The sequence below is a fragment of the Nycticebus coucang genome, chromosome 4, assembly GCF_027406575.1.
Source record: "Nycticebus coucang isolate mNycCou1 chromosome 4, mNycCou1.pri, whole genome shotgun sequence".
Lineage (NCBI taxonomy): Eukaryota > Metazoa > Chordata > Mammalia > Primates > Lorisidae > Nycticebus > Nycticebus coucang.
The window spans coordinates 14,976,852-14,998,195 of NC_069783.1; the positions used below are offsets into that span (position 1 = coordinate 14,976,852).

At 47.4% G+C, this 21,344-nt stretch overlaps 1 protein-coding gene across 2 annotated transcripts in view; it reads right to left on the reverse strand.

Moving 5' to 3' along the window:
- Positions 1-21,344, reverse strand: part of CYRIA (CYFIP related Rac1 interactor A) — a 104,226-nt gene that overhangs the window by 47,539 nt on the left and 35,343 nt on the right. Inside the window, exons 1-2 of one of the 2 annotated variants that reach the window (XM_053588522.1) lie at positions 16,080-16,128; positions 15,816-15,971 (exon numbers count right to left, since the gene is read on the reverse strand). The gene's annotated coding sequence lies outside the window, so the exon portion shown is untranslated. Of the gene's footprint in view, positions 1-15,815; positions 15,972-16,079; positions 16,129-21,344 lie in introns of those variants that run through there. The other variant, XM_053588521.1, reaches the window with a different exon arrangement.

A 21,344-nucleotide genomic window follows, 5' to 3' on the forward strand; every position in this document is an offset into this window, starting at 1 on the left:
CGAGCAGAGGAAACAGTCATCGGTAAGAGGAACAGGCCAGAGAAAAATAAGAATTTCCCCAAATGTAAACATTTTGGGGTGCTTGACCCTTTTGTTTTAGGATCACAGGCTACTTTGAGAATCTGAGGAAAACTGGCTTTCTCATAAAAATGTACAAATGTACAATAAACACACTGGTGCCCAGGGACAGAAATCCCTCATCTATTTTAAAATCACAAATTTCATTAGTCAAGCCAAATGAGGAGGGTGTTTCCAAGCGTGTGGACCATGGACGAGGCCATTCTGAGAAGGAAAGGGAATCGTTTAATGTAAACAGCATGAGCTTTGGAGACCTTGGCAGAGTCAGCGTAATTTTGGATCCAAGTTTCCCATGTTGGTAAAATGCAAATCGTAATACTCCCTTTTTAGTGTTGTTAGTAGGGTAAGATGATGTAGATAAAGTACTTGGTGTGCGCCCCCTACTTTGCATCTGAAAGACTGCAACCACCCTGCAAACAAGTCACTTCCCTTTTAGCCATAAATTCTGCGCTGCTGCTTTGGAGTGGACTCAGACCACCGCCTCCGTGAAGAGGTGAAGCTGGGTGCTGACAGCTGCTGTGGGTTCATTCGCATGGCTATTAATCATACAAGAGCCATTTATGACAAACACAGGTCACTCCCTTTGCATGACAGGCGGACAGGCCCACAGAGCCCCATTATCCAAACAAAACAAAACAAAACAAAAAAACCCAGAGCATTGTGGAAGACACGGGCAAAGCCGAGTGCACACACACAAGCAGACATTGTAAGGCTGTTTGCACAACCCCGCCGTGCTCCTAGAGGATTTCCTGCCAAGGAGACATTTAGATCTCACAGAGTTGGTCACAGACATTTGCTCATTTTCAACATGGCTTCAGGCAGTGTGTTGCAGAAACCCTGTGCCTGGTCCCCTCTGCTGGCCATCCCTGGAACTGCATTCCAGGTCTGAGCAGATAAGGCAGAGTGCCCTCATGACCCTAGGTTGTTCTACCCCTTCCTTCTCTAAAAACCTCAGTGCTGCAGGCATGAGCTTAGGAATCTGGAGAGCCTGAGTTTAAATCTCAACACCTCAAATGCAACATGTGGTCACCACAGAACCTTGGGCAAGTTATCTCTGCCTTCAAACCTTAGGTTCTAGCTGGAGATCACATATGTTTCTGCCACAGGACCTTTGTACTTGCTAGTCCTGCTATCTGGACTACTTCCCTAATATATCTTCATGACTTTTCTTGCTAACTCCATTCAGGGTTTATTTTTTAGTGGAGACCAACCTAACTGTTCTGTCCAAAATAGTGCTTCACCCCACCTTCTATCATTCTCTTTATTTTCTTTTCAGTATCTATCACCATTGACTTTATACCTCCCCCAACTCCTAGCATAGGGCCTGACCTTACACATAATAGGAAGGTCACAGATCCATGCAGAATGAATGAAGACATTCATTGATAAACACATCTTCTATGACTCCTCTGCAGCTTCTCCTCTTAAAACTTGGGTTTTTCTTTCTAAATCATAGGGAAGGAGAAGTTCTCAGATCATCCTGATATTTTGGTCACACACTCTCACTGGTAAAAGCATCTACTACTGTGTAGTATCCAGAACTGTTTCCAGGCCCCTGAGTGTGGTCTGAGCAGCAGGACTCCATCTGTCTTCCATCTGGACATCATACCTCTACTGATGCAACCCAACATGGCGTTGAGGAATTTTGGCAGACAGAGCATACTGCCAATATGTATTGATTTACAGCCAACAAAATACGAAATTGAATACTTATTGCTTTTGCTTTGTGAGCTGGATACTAGTGACCTCCAGAGAGAGTGAATATATTTTGTGCTAGGCATTGTGCTAAATACTTTACATATACTGTCATATTTAATCCCCAAATCAACCTCACAGCATGTGTGCTGTTACTACCTCTGTTTTATAAATGAGAACACTGAAGTAAGGTGAATAATTTGCCCAAAGTTACTCCATGAATAACCAGTGCAACTGAGATTTGAACACAGCCCAGCCCATTGTAGAACTCTCACTCTAAGCCACTATGTTAATCCGCTTGTTATGGACTCCAGAGCTGGATGTTTTCAGAAAACAAAATGGCTTAAGACATGGTGGCCTGTGGCCTCTGGTCAGGGCAGAAGGGTGGGGTCTCAGAAGCCACACCCAGGCAACTATTAAACAACTTGGGCGTTGAACCGCCTGGTATTGAATAAGGTTTTTAAAACCAAATCAGGGTAGAGGATGCCAGGGAAAGCTTCCCGGAGGAGCTAAAATAGGACCTGGGCTTTAAGAAACTCAGAGGAGGCTCAGCTGGATAAGAATTTGAGAGAAGTAGTAATTTCAGGAGAAGAGAGCTCTGTCCTATTGAGGGACGTCAGGAAATCATAGAACAGGAAAGGTGCTCTGGGGAGTAAAATGGCAGAGACTTGGGAAATCTGGCTAAGGACTATTACACGACCTTTCAAATGGACACTTCTGAAAAGAAATGTGGCTCGGTCCTTCTAGGCAGGTTGGAAGGTGACTGTGTAACCCCGGCCTGAAGGACATGGAAGATACTGACTACACAGAGAGTCACAGGCTTTGTGTCCTAAACTTACTTCAGTCACTTACTTGCTACAGGACCCTAGGTAAAGTCATTTCCATGCTCTGAGTCTCATTGTTATCATCTGTAACCCAACAGGACTGGGCCAGATGATCAGGTAAACCTCCTCCCTGCCTCAGCAGTGTAGGGTTTTATACAATGAGAATGTCACCAATCCCCAAATATGGATTCATGCAACCTAATATCAAACCATGAGCTAAGTTAATTAGAAATAAAATGCAACTTTAGTTTCAAAAACAGAACTTCAGACCAGCAGTACTTCCAATGAGCATTTGTAGTCTTGTTCCTTAAAGCTCTATGGATTTCAAGTTATTGATAAAGGCCAGGATGATAAAGATATAGCACTTTCAAGTATACCACTGTATCACAATTGGCTGATGCTATAATCAGGGAGTACTACAGAGTTGATCTCTGTGAAAAAGCAGTAATTCAGAAATCTGGTGGAATGGCTAAACTAAAGAAAGTTGTTCTCAAGTCCTTTTGCACTTTTAAAGCATTAAATGTCACGAAATGCACCAATACGCTAACCACAAATCATGTTCATATAGTCAGTAAAGCTTGCCCTAGAGTACCCATGGGAAGCAATACTTGGACAGCCTGGTTCAATCTATCATGTGTACTCAAAAATATACCATGATATTTCTCTAATTCAGACTTTTTCTCTTGGGAATGTTAGAAGAAATTAAGAACCTGCCTATATCCCCTGCCCTCAGAGCCCAAAGTAGCTCTCACTGTGATGAGAATAAAATTGTAATATTAGTATGCGAGGTTGAGAATGGTACGCAAAGATCAAAGCTATATCCGGTGGCTTTCCAAAAGATGCTATGAGATGACGAAAAGCTCTCAAGGCCTTGGAAGCCCACTTAGGCTTTCAGTTCTAGCATTTAGTTGGAGTACTTTATAACCCTAGTCAAATTTCCAGAAAGTATAACCAAAAATGCTGTACAGTTGACATGGCTCTGCTTAGATTTCTGTCTACTCACATTTCACTTTCCATTTAATTAAATTCAGATGATCCCCTTCCCCACCCAAAGCCAACACCACACCCTCCTTCACCTTGGCTATTTGCCCCCAAGGTAGGACTGACTTGTTCTTTCTTTTGCTTTAATATATATTCCCTGCATATGCTGTATGTATTTCTACCAAAAAATTAAGTCTTAGGAAATGCACAGGTCTGCTGTGCTTCCTGAGGGTAGGTCTTAAGCCCTGCTTGTCCTCCACACCGGGCACAATTCTTGATACAGTACAAAAAGCTGGAGGCTGGTCAACAGAAGGAACATAGGAGCATCACTCTTTTCAGAGACTAGAGGTGAAGAAATCATAGTCCCTGAGCCTGGGACGAGTAAGGGTGAGAAGCCAAGTTCAAAGACAACTCAAATGGGAAGAAGCATCCGGTGGGGATTTTCCCTGGGTAAAGTCAAAGCCTTTGGTGAAGAGGTGCCAAAAGATGACTCATTTGGACTGGAAGAACCTGGGAAGTTTCCTGCAGGAAGACGGGGGCGAGGGACGAATGCCCAGTGAAAATCCTGCCACAGTGAAATCCATGAGCTATGAAGAAGGAGCCTGAGGCCCTTCGCTGTGGGCCCTGCAGTGATCAGGCCTGCTTGAGGGTAGTGGGAACAAGGGGCTGTGGAGTGACATCTGTCGAAGACTCAGCTCTGGGCTCTGTTGGCAGCTCCTGGTCGTCATGTTAGAAAGGAGTGGTGGGACCAGGTTTCTTGTATGGCTCTTAAACATGCTCCCAAGGCACTGAGGCCTGGCCTAGACCTTCTTGTGGGGAGCACTCCCTGCCCTCTGCCCCACAAGTCCGCCCAGCTCATATCCATGTTCCTGTCACACCAACCTACTGCCTGTCCTTCCTTGTAGAAGGCAGAGACTCCCTGAATGGGGAGCTGGGATTTACTTTTGATTGAATCCACTCAGGCCACCCAGGGAATGTGTGTCCACTGAATAAATGAACAGTGATGGTGTGAATGCCAAAATCGGTATCCAAGTACTTTCTGACAGAGGCCCTTTCAGGAAACTATCTAGAAAGAGAGAAAGAGGAAGGAAGGGAGGACAGGTGGGTGGGAGAGGAGAAAAGAATGAGGACAGGAGGAAGGGAAAATGGAAGGAAGGAAGAAAAGAAGGGAGGAAGAAAGGAAGAAAAAAAGGAGAAGGAGGGAGAAAGAGAGAAGGAAGGAGGGAAAGAGGAAGGAAAATTGTTCCACCACGTTCCCACCTAGTTTAATAAAAATACAGCCAGTTAGTGTCAGGCACATAAAGAAGCAGACACAGATTCCACGCTGTGCTTCAAAGTTAAAAGAAAAAAAATGTGAGTCATCAGAAAAGTGAAATATGTTCTCAGTGATGCAAAAATATACAGAAGAGCAGGATTTGAGAAGCGCCTGCCTCCCACTGCTGGGCTGAGATGGCCAGAGACTCATTTTCACAGAGTAACCTGCAAAACCATTCCTGCGTGGGCTCCTGCATCAGAAAACTCTTATCAGCCTCAGAAGGCTGAGACGTGGGAAGTCCAATTCCAAGGTCAAGCATGGCAATGTCTCCCCCACCAAGTGGAGGTGAACTCACGTTTTGTGGATGCACCTTCAAATCAAAATCCCTGCCCCATGAGAATGCTGAAGGCTGCAGGACCCCATGTATTTTCAAAAGTGGGACTTCGTGCCTGTCACCACTGGACAGGTGGGCCAGTGAGGAGCCACCTGCCAGGTGAGGACCCTGTACTCTTCAGGCCCCTTTCCTAATGTATCGTAGAGCTGACACAGAGAGCCTTGACACTGCATTTGCAGAGCACTTGTTCCCCCACTTCTGTGGAGGCCATTGGCTGTCAAACAGTCATTGTCACATGAACGAGCTAACAGCAGGTATCTGCCAAGTTACCCTGCACTCAGTGTCACTAAGTGCTATACACAAACATGTTCATAGTTCACACAGTAACGCTCAAATACAGGTAAGTAGTTTTAAGAGTTACTATATTATAGCACATGTCTGCTAAAATAGAGAGCTTTTCTTTGTGCAAAAGTAAGAACTTGCAGTTAAGTACTTTATCCACTAAGGGGCATTATCATCTCATATTAAACATGCCCAGATCTGGTCAGTTAAGGGATTTAGTAAACAAGCATAAGTTGTTTTTTTTTTTTTTTTTAAAGAAAAAAAGACAAAACAGAGGGATCGATTTCAACATCCTAAGTATTTTTTATACGTTATTCTCCACAGTAGCAAAAAGTGTTTTAAATCACAGTTGGATAGCCTAGTTTACTTAATGTACTAACTCAATTCCTGCTTGAAGTTCATTTCAAAGGCATTAGTCTTAGTCACTTTGCCAGAACTGGAGTCATGATTTTTTGAGAAGGAAAAATTAATAGATTCAACCATTTGGCTTAGTAATCACACTCTCCAGCCCATTCAACTAATTTTTTTAAGTTGTGTTTTCCACTGAGGAAAACACCCATCTTGTGGCTGAACCAACTTTACTCCAGTTACAAAGTGTTATGAGAAAAAAGAAACAAGAAAACTTGAGAACGTATCACAGCGTTATCAAAATGAGTTTTTATAGCTCATTTTAACAAAAATTCCACTTAAAATTATATTTGGGGTCTGGAAAGTGCTGTGGAAATGAGAATTAAAGGTAGTTGGAAACCGTCTATTGTGATCTGTACCCCTTAACTTGTTTCCAGGGAGGATGCCCCGGCAGGAAACTCACAGGACACAAGAGAAGGCAGCAAAGGCCGTCTGGAACTTCCCTATTTAGGTTGATCAACCAAGACCACAATTAAACCAAACAAACAAACGCACAAAGTTTATCTCTGAATTTACATTGAAGCCCAGCCCTGTTCTGGATGACTCAGCCACTCTCTATCCTAATTTAAACTTTCCCCTGCAGCCGAGGTTCCCAGGCTGGTGTCTGTGGCCACAGAGGCCTCTATGTTGGAAAGCTTTGACCTTCATCCTCTGAGGGCTGGCGAGCCTCAGACGGCTCAGGCACTGTTTAGGCTACTTCTTCATTCCATTTGAAGACAGCAAACCGGTACTCAAACACAGGCCTCGAGTGGCTCCTTAGTTTGGGCCATCTGAGAAGCCAGCTGAGCAAAATCATCTCCGGTGATGTGGAGCCCAGTGGAGGGCGGAAAACACCCAAATGAGGGAGCGCAGAGACCCCCACACTCACTGCCCACCCTCCAGCCTTATGGCCTTGGCAAAGCGCCAGGCCCCTTTCCTTGAATCCCTACTGAGGCCCAGCCTTTTGCCAGCTCTTTTTGAACCTCAAACCCCCTCTGCAAAGTTTCTTCAGGTAAGGAAATGGAGGCCCAGTGGGATTCTGGAACTTGTCATGACCTTCTGCGTGACTTCCTTGCACGGACCGTATCATGCTCCGAACAGGTCTCAGTCATTCTTATTCATGAAGGACCTCTGACAATGAATCTCCCATAACTTATTAATTTACGACCACAAAATACAAAATGGCTCTTTGCTGTGAGTTTTCTTGGCTCTTGCTACTCTAAGCATGACCTGGGGACCTGAAGCACCAGCCTCCATCTGGGAGCTTGATAGAAACGCAGACACCCAGGCCTCCCCTGCAAATCTGAGTCCCCATTGTAATAATAGATGCCCTAAGTTTTGGAGCTTCTTTCCACTGAAGATTAGAAGCTCCAGTGTTAGGTCCCCTTTCTTCCTGCATCTCACAAGCACAGAGAAGGTTGTTTTAGGACCGGCCACTAAATCTGGAGTGCCTCTCCCACGGCTTAGTCTGCACTTTCTTTTATAAGCAGTCTCATTTATTGATCCCAGTTGGAGCAGACGGGAAGTTTAAAATGTAACCAGGTGGGGCCAGGCTTGGTGCTAAACACTTTCCATACAGCACCTCAATCCTTGACTTGGGGCTGGATGGCAGCAGCCTCTTCCCTCCTTCCATGACCAATATTCCAAGCAAGGAATCAGTCCCAGCCTCAGTTTTCTTGCTTGATGAAAGGATTAGACAGATGCTAGACCAGATGATCCCTCAGGTCCCTCTAAAAGTAAGCTGTATGAAATTCCCAAGGCACAATTCTCTTATAAATCTTTGTTATAACAGAAAATCTAGATTATAAAATGCAACTCAAAAGCAGAAAACAATCAACTCATTGTATGCGGTTATTAATGAATCTGGCCCTACTATTTTGTCACGCGCTGACCAGGCAGCAAAGTCTCTCTGAACTGATCCCAACAGTGCAGCCACTCGGGCTGCCCCAGGTGCAACCGGGGAGGTGCAGAAGACTGAGGCGGCAGGAACCACCTTCCTCTCTGCACAGGCGGGTTGGCATGGTGACGACCAGGACAGTCTTCACTTGATTCCTCTCTTCCCTGTCTCTCTATTATCACTGTGTGAGATCTTGCCCCAGAAGGATAGAGAAATCCTGGGAGTGAGGTCTGATGTCATAGCAGAACAAGCCAGTCTTTGTCGGTCCTTCAAGGGGACAAGGCTGGCCAGGCTCAGGCCACACAGAGGAGGCCTGTGAGCTCAGCCTGGGAGCTCCCCCATGGCCTGCTCCATCCCTCACAGTGGCAGTGGGGACCCTCCACTGGCACGTCCCATGTTCCTGTCCTCCCCTGACTCCAGAGCTGAGCACAGAGGTGGAATCTGCTCCTGAGGCTCACAGGCATCTACACCGAGAAAGCTCTAAGCAGAACTTACTGCCCACACCAGCACCAAAAAATTCCTGCTAAACAATTCCTCCCTCCTCAGCTGGCTTCCCTCTCGCCCATCTGTAACGGCATCCTCTCCCTAAGTCACCCTTTGTCAACTCCTCAGGTCACTGATCCTCGTCCCAGGATCCTGCTCCCATCATGACTCTGGGCCTCCTCTGAGAAGCTTTCTCATTTAAAGAGCTTCCTTTCCTCTGGGTCCTAATATGCTTTTCTTTGGGTGTTCTATGGGCACAGAGAGTGTCACATCCTAGTGGTGTGACGTGTACTCACCACTGGTGCTGACCTCAGCTTTGTAGCTCTATAGTCTACGACCAGTTTTATACCTGGAAGATGCTCCATAAATAGTCATTAAAGGACTGAACCTACATCCTGCCCCAGAAGCTCACTTCCAATAGAAAATTCAACCGAGGCTTTAGTGTAAATAAAAATAGCTAACACGTATGGAGTCCTTACAGTGCACCAGGCCCTGCGTTAAACGCTTATGTACATTAACTCATTTAATTACCATAGCAATCTTAGGGGGTTGGTGTTAGTACTTTTCTCATTTTGCAGATAAGGAAACTGTCCTGTGGAGGTCTGATAACTCAGTCAAGCGCATCAGCTGGCAGTGGGCACATGAGAATTCAAGCCCAGGTGCCTGCTCCCAACCACACTATGTGGAATCACATGATGATGAATGCAAATCTCAGCTGAGCCTACTAAGAACGCATGGCACTTGGACTCCTGAAGCTAGGTGCGGGCTGCTCTGCAACTGTCATCAAACTGCTGGGCTCCCTGTATTACACATTATGATAACTGAAGACTACTCTTTCAGAACAGATAGCCAGGACCCTTCTTCCTTGACCACCAGTGCAGTTAAGGCTCCAGACCTAGAGAAAATCAAGAGCTCACATTCTGGGTAGAAGGTCCGGGGAGAGGCACTGATGACCAAGTAGGATCCTCAGAGGAAGCACTCTGCACCAGCCCTGCCCCTGGGCTCCTTCTTTTTTTCTTTCAGATCAGTGCAGCCTCCACCCCAAGGTTGGTACGGCCTTCATCCCCAGGTCAGTGCAGGCTGCACCCCCAAGTCAGTGCAATCCCCACCCCCAGGTCAGTGCAGGCTCCACCCCCAGGTGAGTGTGGCCTTCATCCCCAGGTCAGTGCGACCTCCATCCCTAGGTCAGTGCGGCCTCCACATCCAGGTCAGTGCAGCCTCCACCCCCAGGTTGATATGGCCTTCATCCTCGGGTCAGTGCAGGCTCCACCCCCAGGTCAGTGCAGCCTCCATCCCCAAGCATGTGGGCTGGCAGCTCCCAGCCCCATGCTGAGAAAGGCAGGCTCACCAGGCGTAGGCCAGACCCCCACAGGCAGGTTCTTCCAGTTTCCAACCCAAAGAAGAAGCAGAGATGAGCTGCATGGACGACAGAGGATTGATCAGTCCAAGGGACTGAGTGGGGTCATGGCTGTGCGGGGCTCTTGCACAGGGCTGGCAGCTGCCAAGATGAAAGCCTGAAGCAGGAGCGTGGGGGGCAGGCTGAACCCGTTGCACTCATGAACCAGGTCAGCTGTTCTGTATGGAGGGCTGGTAGGGACTCTGCCTGCCCAGGGAGGCTAGAGGTCATTTCTCTCTTTACAGAAGGGCTTCCTCTGCTAGTGAGGGTGGAGCAGCCCCACATGGGGGTCCTGCCAGGCCACGTGGGATTCAACCGAACTCAAGGACTCTTTTGGGAGCTGGTCATTTTAAAGGTAAGTTCAGAGATAGAAGCTGGACAATACAACCAAATTCCCCCACAATTACCATGGAGAAGGGAAGAGGGTCAGCCAGTCAAGGTCAAATGGTTAGTCAGTGTCAGAGTTGGGGCTAAAACCCAAGTTAACTCCATATACCATGGTCATTTTTTCTTCCTCCTTTCCTTCCTTACTATTTTTAAACAGTATCTATCCCTGTTACACTGAGAACTGTCAAAAGCAAGCAGCACTGTGGGGTTTGGGGGAAGAAAGGAACTTTTTCCAGTTGGCTGTCAAGGCAGGCTTCCTGGGGAGGTGGCCTTGGTGTAGATTCTCAGGACATTAAGGCTGCTGTGGGACAATGAATGGTGGCCCAGGCTCAAGCAGGGGAGTGGCCTGGGTACAGGGGAGGGACAGGAGGGTGCTACCCCTGAGGACAGCATTTCTCTCCTCCCTCCCTCTTCCCAGCATCTTCTCTGTTTCTGTTTAAAAAATCTTTTTGAACTTCATCTTATATTAAAGGAAATGCTCACTCCCCCTGAGTACCCCTCGGATTTTAAAGAGAAAGTCGAAGAAGATTCTTCAAGGGAGAAGAGAAGAAACCCCAGCGTGTTAGGAGGAACAAACAGGGCCCTTAAGAATGAGAAACAAAACATCCCTGGCTGTGGTGGGACACTGGTTCCCTGAGAGGAGAACTGAGGAGGAGGACATGTCCCAGGGCCGCCTGTGTTTCCAGGCCCCTCACTGTTGAGATGTTTATGCCAACCAGAACTGAGGCCTGGTTAGATTCAGAAATGACTCTGAAAGGAGGGACAGCTGCCCAGTATCAAATAGAACCAGCTTCGTTGTAAAGTAATGAGTTCCCTGTCCCTGGAAGCATGCAAGCAGATCTCTGCAAGCCAAGATGTAGCCTTCGGAGCCCTCCCAGACATGTGCCTCTCTGACTCTGTAATGGGATGCCACTGCTCTGTCTAGTTCTGCAGTTTGGAGTCTAGGTGAGAACCATGGCCAAGAACAATTCTTAGTTTCAGAATCTTCCCCTTGGTCCAGCTGAAGCCCCACCTACATGTGGAGGGGTGACACACAGCAGGCACAATCAAGAAAGAATTTGAATCCTGAACTGACTGGGGCTCAGGCAAGTGACGTCATCTCTCTGCACTTGTTTCATATTCCATGCCTGGCCCCAAGACTCCCTCCTCGTGTGTTGTGAATGCCCAATACCAAGCCTTGGCCTGAGGAAGTGTGCAGGTGGCAAGGCTGGTCCTAATCCACCCATTCATCTTGCAGCCAGCAAGAGGGACAGGAGGTGGACTGTGTCGGGCTCTGTGCAGGGTTCTAGACTGAATTCTATGTAACACACACACACACACACACTCCTGTATGTGCATATGCCTGGACACATTCCTCTCTCTGCCTCTTTGAGAAGCAGCAGACCCAGTTTTCTGTAAGGCTGTGTAGAGAGCTATGGCACAATCTGTGCTGTGACATCAGGGCTTCTGGATGTTGGGGATGGATTCCTCTCCATCTTCTTTCTACTTCTTTTCTTGGTCCTTTCATCCTATTCTGCTCATTAACACCTCCATGGGGTCAGAAAAGAGATCAACTCAAATTAGTCAATTTGTTTTTTAGTCACTGCTGGGAACAAAGTGGGAGGATGAGGAGGTAGCCACTAATGGATTTTTAAAAAGCCCAGTCAAGGCATTATCAGTGCAAGATGAGCACTCTGGCTATCTTCTCCTTACTCATCACAGAGAATTGAACGTTAGCTCCTATTCGTAGAGCATGGCTCCATATCTAGGGTTTCTCTCTTGCAGCTCCCAACTCCTATTCATCCTTCAATGCCCAGTTCATATGGCCCCTCCTCTTGGGAGCTGTGCCTGAGTTTCCTGGGCAGAGAACACATTCCCTCCTCAATGTCTGTATCAATTTACTCACATTGGCATTCTTGCCTATAGTCTGCTTCTCTGACTGGTGACTCCTCTGTTTTTGTCACATGATTATGAATTCCTTGAGGTCCTGACCATATCCGATCCGTCTTGATCTTCATAGGCCCAGCACAATATCTGGCCCAAGGTAGCTACTCAGGTATTCTCTGTTTAAAAAATGCATACTTTCTACAGAGAATACTTTTTTTTTGTATTCGGTAAAGAAAAAGTTAGAAGTGGATATTACCCATTCATTTTCTGACTAAAAGAAAATACAATAAGACTTAAATTCTATCATTTCTACCAGACCAATATAACCTCTTGCCACCCACACCCTCTTATGAGAAACAGGGCTCGTGTTCTAACCATTTCCCAGCAATCTGTGTACTAAGACTGACTCTGAAGCACCATCCTGTGGTGGGGAGCCCATTGTATTCATCCATTGTCAACAACCATCTTGTTCAGCCCACCTGAGTAAACTGATTTTATAGCTGAGGAAACTGTGATCTTAGACTCATTCGAGGAGACATAAAATAAGCATTTTAAAGAATGGGGTGGGGGCAAATAAAATTAGACCCTTTGCTATCTAGAGCTCCAATCTTATCAAGCCGTCCATCTCTGCTTAAAAAGTGTTGCAGCTCTAAGCTGTCCTGAGAATAGATTCCAGCCACATGGTCTGGCCTGGAAGGTCCCCCCTCTGCAGGAGTCCCCTGCTCTCTCAGACTCACCTCACCACATTCCACAGCTCTGACAAGTGAATTCGAAGGTGCACTCCTTGCTTACGCATCCCATCCCCTCCGCCTGAGTACTCCTGACACCTTTCTCTGAAATGTTCCAGCCGCCCAGCTCTTTATCTGCCCCAGTGGAGAACACATGTCCCCAGGGAGCTTCTCTGGTTCCACCACTCAGTCTGGGTCCAGGCTGCTCCTCGGGGCTCCCTGCACACCATCCTTACTGGACCACTCTAAGTGTGTCCTGCCCAGTAATTAGTACATCTCCTGGTGAAGCCATGAATGACTCAATCTAGTCATCACTCATCCCCTAGGCCTAGCACAGGCGCTGACCTATGAGAAGCCCTCAGATGTAGCTGAAGGAATTGATCTTCGCTCTACCCTGAGGGCAAGACTTGCCAATAGTCTATTGTGTAAGCAAATCCCAAGGGAATTGGGAAGCTTGACATGTGGGAGGTTCTAGCAGAAAATTTCTACTCTGGCAAATTGGTTCTACAATAGTCACATCAGGACTACTGTTTCCTTTCACCTCCTTTACCAATACCCCTTCCCCAAGAAGCCCCAACCCAGCATCAAGACGTCAGTTCCCAGGGACTGGGGCTGAGGCTCATTCCCCTCCAGGGTCTCAGGCACTGCTGGGCCCAGTAAAGATTTTTGAATGAATGACTAATACTCCACCAGGTAAGGATAGCCATCCTTATTTCTACATAGAATGCTTCAGGGAAGAGACCTTTAAATGCTTCTAATTGTTCTGGGGGGAAAAAAGTGGAATGGGCAGAAGAAACTCGAGAAAAGTCAGCCAGCACAGAAACACGTATGTCCTCCCAAGGGCCTCCGAGGTCTGGCACCACCTGTCCACTCCTCTCTGCCCTCGCCTCCTTCCACAGGCCCCACTTTCCTTCTGCTCCAGTCCCATCAGCCACTTGTGGTTTGGCAAAGCTCAAGCACAGTCCACCCTGAGAGCCTTCATTCCAGCTCTTCCTTGTAGTTTTGTTACCTCGCTCTCTGTGGATCCTGCTCCAGTAATGCCTTGTCCAGGAGGCCCCTGGCACCCTATATAAAGCAGCAATGTCCATTTCCCTCACCTCCCCTGCTCTCTGGCTTGACTTTCTCTCTCCCTCTCTCTCTGATTAATTTTCTTTGTCTCCTATTAGTAAGAAATGATGCTCAGGTGTAATCTCACTTATTAATCCTCACCAGCCTACAGCATAGAACATTCTGCCTCACCTTACAGGTGGAGACACAGAAGCTCAGGAATTTAAATAATCTAAGCAAATCACAGAACATCACCTTCTACTACCTGATGTAATATATGTACACTTATTACTTATTGACAATCCCTTGACCCTACTCAAATCAAGCTTCATGAGAACAGTAACTTGGATTTGCCCTCTGCTGTTCTCAGTACCTGCAACATGCTGCCCAGCCCATGCTCCATAAATATGTGTTGACGAAATTGATGACCAGTTGAATGAACTCACTGGAAAAGCTAGCAGGTAAGGAAGAAATCCCTGGATGCAGGTGAGCTTGAACCATAACTGTCTTGCTGAGTGCTGGGCCATGACATCTGCCCCAAATCAACTGGCCCATTCATTTGGGTCTTGGAAGTATGCTAGACTCAAGGGAAAAAGCCACTGGGAGGAAGTTAGTCTTCAGCTAATAACTCATAAGACAAAGAATGGAGTCAAGAGACTAGGGGAGTGTGGTGACCCTAAATTTGGATATGACAGAGCAAAGTGTCCAATGCCAGCTCAGAGAGACAGTTGACCAAGCCCAGAGAATAGACTGCTGTTGAAAGGGCTCTGAAAGGCTCTTCTCTTTAACATGCTGGGACCTAATGGTGTTTGTGAACAAAGCCTGCCCCTAGATTTTAGGTACAAGATTCCAATGGACTCCAGACAGGAGATCAAAGCTATATTTAAGTAGCTCTAAAAAAGGCTGGGTGGGAGTGGTGCCTGTGGCTCAAAGGAGTAGGGCGCCAGCCCCATACGCCAGAGGTGGTGGGTTCAAACCCAGCCCCGGCCAAAAACTGCAGAAAAAAAAAAAGACTGGGTGGGGAAGGAGCTAGCACTTTCTGAGGTCTCCTGTTAGTAAGAAATGATGCTCAGGTGTGATCTCATTTATTAATCTGCACCAGCCCACAGCACAGAACATTCTGGCCCATCTTACAGGTAGGGACACAAAAGCTCAGGAATTCAAATTCAAATAATCAGCAAAATCACTGAACCAGTACATAGCAGAGCTGAGATCTGAAGTCAGGTCTCTTGATTCCCAAAGCTTTTCTCCCTCCTCCTAAGAGAGTTGTGTTGATATTCCAGGGTCCCGGGAGATGAACCCTCACCACATCTTTAGTCACCTGGAAGGAATGACAGCCTATAACAGGTGCAAGCCCAATGAAGACATTCAAGTAAACAGATGTGGCCATATCCTTGCACATAAAAAGAAAAAGTATTCATAACTGATTGGGAGGAGGTGAGAGGAGAATGGTAACAAGACAGAACCAGCATATTGGTGGCAGAAGAGGGCAATGGAGTCATTATCTGTAGCCCGCCCACTGCAAGTGCTCTTGAGTGATAACTTCATGAATTGGATTTGCCTTTTAAAATGATACAGCAAGTGGGATGCGAGTCAGATTTCTAACATGAGACTTGAATTTCATCTTAGGTTGGCTACTAAAGGACTTCTCCTCCTGCTTGTCTAAATCAGCTAGGCCAGGATGGGCAGAAAGCAGCACTGACCAGCTCAATCATAAATGGGTTCTGCAAGGAAAAAGGACACTAAACCTATAGCTCCAATCTGCTCCTCTCCTGCTACTTTATTTTATCCCTAAACACTCCAAAGACTCAAGACAACGCAGATCCCACCAAAATACAGCTATAGAACCTGAGGGGCTTTACTTCAAAATGATAGCCACCTTGAAATGCATGTCAATTATTATTTATGTCTCTTTTTGTGGAGGTGGGGAGTTATCTTTCTTTAGATGTATGTGATGCTAGGAGGCATGGCTTCTAATCAAAGAGGACAGGTTGGGTCAAATGAGCATCCTCACTAGCTTCAAGTCTTCTACAGACATGTACATACACACTTCCTGCACTACGATATTGGTTATTATTGTGTTAGGTGCTATCACCAAAGTCAGTTGTTCCTTACCTGGAAATATCTCTTATGGTTCAGTTTCACCAATCCAGGCTGATGAGACGAACCAGCTGAGCCACTGTCTGGCTGAGGCAAGTCCAGCTCCCGGAGTCAGGGTCGTCACCTCCTGGAGTCCCGCAGCTCCTCTGTCCTGAAGACGGTGGTACCTTGCTGCAAGAGAATGCAAGTCATGTTACTAAAGAGACAATTTCCTGTTCTCCTTCAGTCACAAAGTACTTTTTTAAGGAGAGCAGAGAGAATCACAAGATTGTAGATTACCAAGGCTGGAGGAGATCTCTGAGATAATCTGATAAAATTCTTAGGTTGTGGAAGTTGAGACTCAGAGAACAAAACTGCCTCATTTGAAGATTCAGCAATTTGGGAGCAGAATCCCCATGGAAGCCTGACTCTGACTCTCTGGCCTTTGGAATTTTTTAAAATGCAGACACATGGTCGGGTTGACTTCTCAAACAAATGGTCACTGACCCTGAATGGGAAGGTTTTTCTGTTTCTGTTTTTTTTTTTTTTTCAAATAGATTTTCAAACGGGGATGTGGCACTTTTTCCAGAATGCTGTTTTTGCAGTTTTACCCCTGGGAGCTAAATTGGTAAAACAGTTCACCTCAGGCATGTGGTCAGGATGCTTCTCCCTGTTTTCCATTAGAAAACTATTGTTAGGGAATACCATGACCCATGGCACAGTGACACAGAGCTGGGTGGGCTCTGGTTTTAGTGGGAAGCACGCCTGCACCCAGGTCTCTCTCTCTCTTTTTCTTCCCCCCTCCCTCCCTGAAGTATCAAATATGGAATATCATTTATCAGGAGATATTTTCTGGCGTTTGTTCATTGGAATGGCCACACGTCTGTGAAGAAAATCATAAAAATCACAGGAAAAAAAAAGTTCACACTCATTAAGCAAATATCTGCCAGGCATCCCATGAGAATTTTATGGATATATTTTCCTAAGATGTCCTCAAAGAAATCCCTATGAAATACCATTAACTCCATTTTGCAAAGAGGTAGGAAACTAACCTTTCAAGAGCTAGAATGATTTATAGAGTCAAATAGAGAACAGAACACAGACTCCAAAATGAACCCGTGTCTAACTCCTAAATCTGCTTTGGTCATCTAAACCGGACTACAGTTTGTTGTTAGGTCAAAATACTCAGAACTGTCTACTTTGTTCAATGTTTTAGCTAAAATGTCCAAGGAAGTTCTTTGGAAGCCGTAGCCATTATAAGGATATGAAGGGTTATTCTCATAATATTAAAGACCAAGGCTTCCTGCCGGGCTCCACTGGGGTCACAGGCCCCCAGAGGCTGAGCTGGCCCCTGCTCTGGGCAGCACCAGCAAGAGGGCACTGCAGGAAGTCATGATTATCAAGCTCCCTGGCTCTGGCTTTGTTCCTGTTCTCACACAACATGGGACATGCCAGGGGAGATGGGGTGGGGGTGGAGAAAGAGGAAGAAAAAAACAGGAAGTGAAGCGGGGAGGAGGGAAGGAAATGATAGAGAAAACACAGCAACTTTGAAATGTCCTTGGCCCCATGAGAAAGTGATTTCTGAGTGGACATGTGTGGAGCCGAGCCTCGCAGTTTGGGAAACCTGGTCACGATGGTCAGGGGGAGGTAGGCGGAGAGAGAGCAGTTTTGTTTCCTCTGGACTCAGGGTTGGTGCCCACAAATTTCACTTCCCACCGCAGAGCGCGCCTGACACAGGGCTGCTTCCCACACGCTCAGGTGCAGCCTGTCACCAAAGGAGGTGGATTCCCAAAGTGGGAGCCTGGGGACGACCACATTCCTCACGTCTTGGCTGTGGCTGCGAGGCCCCATGTGTCACAAAAAGATCTAGAAGCTGTAGAAGTGACCGGGCACCGGGGAGCAATCCCATCCTCACTGTTTTCCTTTCTCAAATGTTCTCAAAATGAGAACCTGTTTTCAGAATGTCACTGGGACTGATCTGCCCAACCAGGCCCAGCAAAAATGCTACCACCTCCTACCTCAATACAAGGAGGGTCGGTCCCGCAGAAGGCTGAGTCTCCCCAGTGCATGATCCTGTGTGTTTTTATCCATTTTGCCCACTCTGCTTACTCACAAGTTCCCCAACTCCCAATGCAGATAACTACGGATGGCAGCCACCTGGTGAGTGGAACAACCACACAAGTAACAACCCAGTGCTTTGATACTGTCTTATAGCCCCCAGGGGCAGCAGGTGGGGGCAGAGAATGCAGAGTGCCCCAGTAGACAAGGCCCCAGGCACCACCCCATCCTCTAGCGTTTCTTCCAAACTGCTGGTGCATCTGGGAAGTTAATAAAAAATGCAGACCTAACCCAAAGTAGTGGCAAGGAAACTTGCATGGTAAAAAAATCTTCTGGGAGGGATTTAGCATCCCCGATCGAACTGGCTCTGCTTCATGGACTGGCATTTAGGTAGCACAGGCCCTGATTCAGCCCTCGCCATCGCCCACCTCCCTCCCAGCCCACAGATGCAGACACCCTCCAAGGGCAGGGGCTCACTCGAGGTCCCGCAGAGAATGGCCCCCCAGGGCCTGCTCAGATTCTGTAAATTATCCCCATCCCCAATCCAAACAAACACAGAGAAACAAAAAGTAGTGTATGTTTGAGAGGAGGCCAAGCTTTTTGAAGTGACTGTTGGTGGTTTACACTGTGTGAGTTACCCGTGGCCCAAATGTCCGATAGTGAAAACAGAGATCAAGTGGGAAAGGAGACTTCCTACTCCACTGGGGGTCTCCGCCAGCAGTGTAAGCTCACCCAACACCATCACTATTTATTTCCATCATAAGCAGCTGTGGCCTGGTGGGACCAACACTGGCCCAAGTAGGCAGGGGTCTGCCCCTTTGCAGTACCGGGAGGCCAGCAAAGTGCTTTTCAAAATCTCAGCATCTTTGGCCATTCTGAGAGAGGTACAAAGCCGAAGGCTTGCCTCATTTTAATAGTGGAGAAGCTGGAATCCAGAGACAGGAGATGTCTCCAGTTAGCAGAGGGGCCAAGGGACGGCTTGCACAGCTGCCTGGCTTCTACTTCTGAAGGGCTCCGGCGGCAGGAAGGCAGGGCTGGGGCCCACTGACTAGAAGGCAAAATGGAAGGGCCCAAAAGAGACCCATCCCACCCTCCAGGCAGGCAGTCTGCGGGCAGACATGTGCACGTGTTGGTGCGAAGTCACACAGTTCGCCAGAGCTTACACAGCATCAGTGGCCTCTTTCTTATAACCCTGGAGCAGGACCAACATTAAGAAGTAAGAAGGGACAGGTGTTTCGATAATAACACTAGCTAACATGTGTTAAGTGCCTGCTGGGCGTCAGGCCTTGAAGCACCTAGCAGCTCCCTGCAAGTTCACAGCAACCTTACCAGGTGGCACTGCCGTTTCCCCCTTTGCGGATGAGGGAACTGAGCCACAGACTGGTTAAGTCACTTGTCTGAGGGAGTAAACCTTTGAGAGACAAAGCCACATCTGACTTGAACTCTGTGAGGCAAAGTAGTGGAAAGAAAGAGAAAGCAAAATGCCCTAGGAGCGGATGACACCTTCTTTCAGAAGGAGTCAGGAAGAAAGGCAACTCTCCGGGCAGGGAATGCTGAGAGGGGCTGTGCAAGCAGGATCGGGAATTCAGTCTAGCCCCACCAGTGTCAGCCAGCACCAGTAAATGACATCCTGGTTGTGGTGTTTACCCAGCAAGCACCACTTGTGGGAGGAGGGAGTGGCTGGGCTGGAGAGGGGACAGTTAGAGAAGTGGGTGGAGGGGATGATGTCTTGGGAACCCTGTTCCTATCTCCCAGAGGGGTGGAGCAGCTGGGCGGGCGTGAGGGCGGTGCTCTGTCTATAGTCCCTGGCACCGACTGTACACGCACTCCTGGGACACAAGCTTTTGGGATGCCACCTGGTTCCAGCCTCGTGAATCCTGGGAAGCAGTGACAGACAGGACTCATCTCTCACCAGTTCCCAGATGAAGAGACTGAAGCTAAAACAGCCACAGTCCTGGAATAATAACAATAATGGCAGTTCCCAATTGTTGGGAACAGTCCTATAATAATATGTCAGGAAATAAGCTGGATGTTTCACATAGATTATAATTACAACCATACAAACTCTGAGAGGTTCATATGTTTATTCCTAATTTGTAGTTGAGTAGAACTCATCAATTTTGTAAAGGTCAAAGCTAGCCCCTACAAGAAAGAACCTGAACACTATTTCTGGGAGTTTTTGGCCCATGATCTCACCTCAAAGCCGCATGTGCTGTGAAATGTGTAAGCGCCTTGCCCATGGCCATGCGGTGATGCTAACCCACAGCCAGCTTCTGAGCTGCCAAAGCACATTTTCTACTGAACCATTTTCTCCACCTTACACGGCTGCGCTAAGTGTGCTAACCACTTCCACGTACATAGTCACACATAATTAGGGCGACTTCAAGGTTTATCGTCCCAACCTGGATACTTCTGAGGGTGAAAGGGGGTCCTTTTACCGAGACAAATACCTGGATTGTTCTGCAAAACTGACCAGCCTCATGGGACTGTGGATTATATTCAGGTGACCATGTAACATTGACACTGTTGGGCACCACATCAGTGTTCCACCTAGCCCTGGTATCAATCCTGTGGGAAACCTGGTCCTTCTGTTATCTGCCTCTCCAGCATGGAACTGGGGAGGAATTCCGAGAGCTGAGCGACTAGCCCTGTGTTAGCCAGTAGAAGAGAGTGAAGCATGCATTTGGACCCATGTCTGATGGGCACCCCCACCACAGACTGCTGCACTGTACTGCAAAGAAGGGGCCTGGGCCATCCTGACAGATGGTCTACCTGGGACACAGGTTTGGGAGGGCAGTGGCAGGTAGAAAATGGTGTAAGAACCTGAACAAGAGCCCAGGTCTTTATTCCTGGGCCCATGTTTATTCCATTCCTCAAGGTTGTGGTTTAACCTCTGACTGTGATCTTTGTCACACCTAAATAGCCATGAAGGTGCGTACAGGTGTGTGCAGGGCAGGAGGACACCCATTCAGTCTGTCAAACTGGCTGAACGATTCAGAAAAGTCCACCCAGCTTTTCAAGGAGTTCACATTGTTCTATTTGAATCAAACCACCCCAGTGGATCCCCTCTCCTTGAGACAGCATTCTCTAAGGTCCGTTACTCCAGGCTTTCCGCTGGGGGAGTGCGACACACCTTAGAAACCCAGTGAGACCAGCTCCCTCTCTGCCAACGTGAGCAAAAATACCATTAAACCCCCACACGGTGGCATTTTCACCTCCTCTCTTCCCTCTCCCTGGTGCCATCATAGGAGCGTCACCTCTAGGGAAGGCAGAGGGGCACAACTCAAACATGTTTGAGGCATCAGCAGCGAACATCAGGAAGGCAATAGCAAGACAGGAATGGACAGTCCAGATGGTGGAGTCTAAGCCTGAGCCTCCAGGGTGACAAAAGCCAGGAGGATGCCTTGATGAAGTGTTACTGCTTTACGAGAGGGTGAGGGAACCTGGATCTACCCCCATCGTGATGTGGCTGAGCTGTGTGACCTTCAGTCAGTCACTTCTCTCTGC